Source organism: Lampris incognitus, chromosome 3 (genome assembly GCF_029633865.1).
Source record: "Lampris incognitus isolate fLamInc1 chromosome 3, fLamInc1.hap2, whole genome shotgun sequence".
In the NCBI taxonomy this organism is placed as follows: domain Eukaryota; kingdom Metazoa; phylum Chordata; class Actinopteri; order Lampriformes; family Lampridae; genus Lampris; species Lampris incognitus.
In genome coordinates, this window is record NC_079213.1 from 73,073,235 (window position 1) to 73,078,471 (window position 5,237).

Sequence of the window (5,237 nt, forward strand, 5' to 3'; positions counted from 1 at the left end):
ACCTCTGATGGGGCAGTCACACTGAAGAGTCCAAAATGGAGGAGGCTATCATTTCAGCAGTGTTGTATCATCGCCGGTTAGAATCCTCGTGTTACCTCTGGCTTGGTCGGGCGTCCCTTGGCCATGTCTGCGGGTGGGAAGCCAGATGTGGGTATGTGTCCTGGTCGTTGCACTAGCGCCTCCTCTGGTCAGGGGGGGGGGGGCGGGGCAACTGGGAGAATAGCGTGATCCTCCTACGCGCTACGTCCCCCTGGCGAAACTCCTCGCTGTCAGGTGAAAAGAAATGGCAGGCGACTCCACATGTATCGGAGGAGGCATGCGGTGGTATGCAACACTCCCCAGATCGCCAGAGGGGGTGGAGCAGCGACCAGGATGGCTCAGTGGGGTAACTGGGTACAATTGGGGGGGAAAGGGAGGGGAAAAAAGAAAATTGCTGATTTGAAAACGAAACTAAACATGTGGCATGGTTGGCATCATTCATGCAGCAGGAATAGATGGTACAACTAAGTTTCATTAATTCAGTTGTGTTTAGTGTTTTTGGTCGCCAAGCCTCTGGTAAGGGCATGTGAAAAAATGTCGGTCTTCCAATTTCTGGTGTGACTGGGCCCTGTTACCTCATATCGAAAACACGCTGCTAAGAGACCAGTACACGAATATCTGCTGTTTTTGGAGTCAATCTTAAATGAATGATACCTCAATCCCAAGACCCTTCCCCATTGACTTTGACAACTGAAGGAAGAGGTCTGCCTGCTTTTGGACAAGCGATCTCATTTTACTCTGGTATTCATGACTTACCTTTGACTCCTCCCTGCAACTCTTACGTCATTGTATGTTTTTAGTGCTCCAATCACACCGTTTGCTCTGTCAATTCAAGGTGGTACAGAACAACAACCAAGCATGGTGGCATTCACATGCAACCAGTCTGATAAGGGGTTTGACACAGCTCCCCCAGGTCTCCTCCAGAGAGGGTCAGATAGGCTTGCATGAATAAGTCATCTTCCACGGACCACTCACCTGGCCCTGTTTACCGCAGTTAATTATGCATGGCCTTTATTAAGATTTAAGAGCAGCCGCCACAATTTAACATCTGAAACACTTCTAAATACCCCCTTCCTACACCTTTTTAACCAAACGCGTCCCGCTCGCTGCAAATAAATACACGCACCACACGAATGCTCTATTTTGGCACGAATGCCGCTTCCCGTTTGTTCACCCAGCGTAAACGGATTGTTTAGTCTGGGCCATTGGTCTTTAAGTGCTGTTTAGTCATGAGTAAGCCAATGGCTCTGACAAGGCAGACCCAAAATCAAACTTTTCAGTGGGGAGGGGGGGGGCTGTGTTCGGCTGCAGGTACCTCATTGCCACTTAAAGTTAGAGTCACGGTGTATTTTTTTTAATCAATCATTATCATATGTTGAGCAGTTTGGTAGACGATGAGCTCTGTATGCATTTCGGGCTTTGCATCCTGAAGGCTTGGGCCACATAGCACAAGGACAAAGCACGTGTGCAGACTCTCACGTTGAAATAGGGTGCATCAGTGGGGGTCTACATGGAAATGTCTCACGGCTTATTAGCAAAAAATGGCCTGCAATGCATCGCTAACCCCTCTGAATGATGGGGCAGTGGCGCATTTAAGTAAAACCCTGGGATTTGTGTCTAGAGAAGAGGAAGAGTAGAGATTCATCAAATCTGTCAAGAGTGGGGTGGTTTGGAATCCCCCCTGGAGTGAAGGACACCAAGATCGCATCCCACCCCTGATGAGACAGATTCATCTTCCACGTCCTGTCAGACAGCTGGTCGTCTACGGTTATGTAAGGAGGGTGAATATGAGTGACAACCAGAAAAGTACAAAGGGTAAAATGTGTTGTAGAAACTGGACTAGAATACTGGTTGAATTGGCACAGGACTCATACACAGAGATGAGAAGCCAACGAGAAACATACTACTGATTATGTCGATGGTCGATTTCTACAGGAGACTAGACAAAATGAAAGTGGGACATGTCCCTTATCACATGGACTGAAACGAGGAACAATGGGCTGGGATTATATAATGACACTCAACACCTGATTATGTAATTATCCATATATGGTAATAATACACTTGCTCTTCTTTAACTGCACATCTATCACATTCTCTCTCTCTCGCTCTCTCCCTCTCTCTCTTCTATCTTTTCTCTGCATCATAACCAGTGGCGGCTAGTCAGTACAGGACCCTGGGGCACCGCCCCCTTCAAATATCAAGGGATGAAAATCTACTTAAACATGTTAAATATGATTTAGTTGTATAATGCAAATAATTATGAAAGAAAAGTGTTTTTCAGCCTGTGAGCGCCTGTCAGCAGCCATTAAATATTGGTTCCAGGTGGTATTGGGTTGATTTCTGTCTGAATACATATACTTCCTGGGTGAGGGGCGCCGGCCAAACGATACCTTATGTAAGCCCTCAAACTTTTGGCGAGCAGGTGACCTGAGGCTGCTGTCTGATTGGTTTCTTCAGATTTTCCATGGGGCGCAGTTCTGTGCATCCCAGACACTCCCACTTTTATTGGCAGTGAATTGGTATTGTTTTAAGCTTTGTTTTTTTTTAATCTAATGTGATTGGGCAATTCTCGTGGCTGTCAATCATGTTCACAACGACCACCAGGCCTCGTCTTGACTGTCAATCACCCACTATCTACGAACCCTAATAAAATCTATAGGCTACATTGTCCTTCTTAATAACTCTGTGACTGTGTGGACATTAAAGCGGCTGTCAGGAGTGCTGCGTGAAGGTAAATTGCAACCCTCTCCCCAAAAAAAAACATTTTTTAGCACCAGCGGCCACTGAATAATAAATGTTGCAAACCAGGAGGAAAGCAACACTAATGATAGTTCAGGACCCCTCAAATCCTCTGTTTAATGAATCTGAAAAACGCCTGTCAGGAAGGGGGTATGGGGCACCCGCAGCAACAGGAAACATCTTTTAGAGATCTTTTATTCCATCCTCTGTCATCTTACTAAACAAATGACTTTTTATGTTAGATACTTATGAGTGACTGCTGCTGTTTTTATGATGTTTTCATCATGTATTTATTGTCATTACTTTGCAGGCCCACATATTTATTGTTTTCATCCCGTACACTCCAACCTATGGCCGAGGAAGTTTTTTTGTATGTATGTATGTCTGTGAAGTGTTTTTAAGTGTACGTCTGTCTGTGAAGCCATATCAAACCAATTTTCCATGTGAGTGGACAATAAAGATGTGTAATTCTGATCCTAGTTCTAAAAGATAGCTCCAACTCTGTTCATCTGTCATTTCGAAAAGCGCTTGAAAATAATGATATCGATCAAAAACGCAAGTATGTTTTGAGTCCTTTGTGTGTCATTCAAGCAGTAGATCTACTTAACACTACTTGGCACGCACATATTTTGTGTGCGCAAGAGAGAAAGAGAGAGAGAGGGGGAGAGAGAGAGAGAGAGAGAGAGAGAGAGAGAGAGAGAGAGAGAGAGAGAGAGAGAGAGAGAGAGAGAGAGAGAGAGAGAGAGAGAGAGAGAGAGAGAGAGAGAGAGAGAGAGAAAGTACCGGTTCAACGTCTTCTTCTTTTGGCTGCTCCCATTAGGGATCACCACGGCGAATTATCAGTTTCCATCTCTTCCTGTCCTCTGCATCTTCCTCTGTCACACCAGCCACCTGCATGTCCTCCCTCATCACATTCATAAACCTTCTCTTTGGCCTTCCTCTTTTCCTCTTGCCTGGCTGCTCCATCTTCTGCATCCTTCTCCCAATATACCCAGCAACTCTCCTCCACACATGTCCAGCCCATCTCAATCTTGCCTCACTTTCTTTGTCTCCAAACCATCCAACCTGAGCTGTCCCTCTAATATACTCATTGCTAATCTTGTCCATCTTCATCACTCCCAATGAAAATCTTAGTATCTTGGACTCTGCCACCTCCAGCTCTGCCTCCTGTCTTTTTCTCAGTGCCACTGTGTCCAAACCATACAACATAGCTGGTCTCACAACCATCTTGTAAACCTTCCCTTTAACTCTTGCTGGTACCCTTCTGTTGCAAATCACTCTTGACACTCTTCTTCACCCACTCCACCCTGTCTGCACTCGCTTCTCCACCTCTTTTCTGCACTCCCCATTACTTTGAACTGTTGACCCCAAGTATTTAAACTCATCCATCTCTGCCAACTCTACTCCTTACATCCTGACCATTCTGCTGTCCTCCGTCTCATTCACGAATATGTATTTTGTCTTGCTCCTACTTACTTTCATTCCTCTTCTCTCCAGTGCATACCTCCACCTCTCCAGGCTCTCCTCAACCTGCACCTACTCTCACTACAGATCACAATGTCATCCGCTAACATCATCGTCCACGGAGACTCCTGCCTGATCTTGTTCGTCAACCTGTCCATCACCATTGCAAACAAGAAAGGGCTCAGAGCCGATCCTTGATGTAATCCCACCTCCACCTTGAACCCATCACCCGTCACTCCTACCGCACACCTCACCACTGTCACACTGCTTTCATACATATCCTGCACCGCTCTTACATCCTTCTCTGACACTTCCAACTTCCTCATATAATACCACACCTCCTCTCGTATGCTTTTTCTAAATCCACAAAGACACAATTTAACTCCTTCTGGCCTTCTCTATACTTCTCCATCAACATTCTCAAAGCAAACATCACATCTGTAGCGCTATTTCGTGGCATGAAACCATACTGCTGCTTGCTAATCATCACTTCTCCTCTTAACCTAGCTTCCACTACTCTTTTCCATATCTTCATGCTGTGGCTGATCAACTTTATACCGCTGTAGTTGCTACAACTCTGCACATCATCCATCAATCAATCAATAAATCAATCAATCAAATTGCATTTGATATAGTGCTTTTCTAGCTTCAGCAGCCACTCAAAGCGCTTTACAATTAATTAATCCACACATACACACACGTCATACAGCGATGGTATTTCAACTATGCAAGGTATGCAAGGTAACAGCTGCTCACTGGGAGCAGTGAGGAATTCAGGATCAGTCGAAGCACCCCTGCAGGACGAGAGAGGAGTCAGCATTCCAGACCTTCACCTGCCTTACGTGCACTTTCTCTCTCCTCAACACAGTCTTCTAAACAGGCAAAAGATGCACTGTATTGTGATTGGAAGATCCGAGGGCGGTGCCCGCCTCTGACTTGTATGCTCCCTTTATAGAGCCATAACAGAGGTGCAGAGTTTTATTATGAGACGT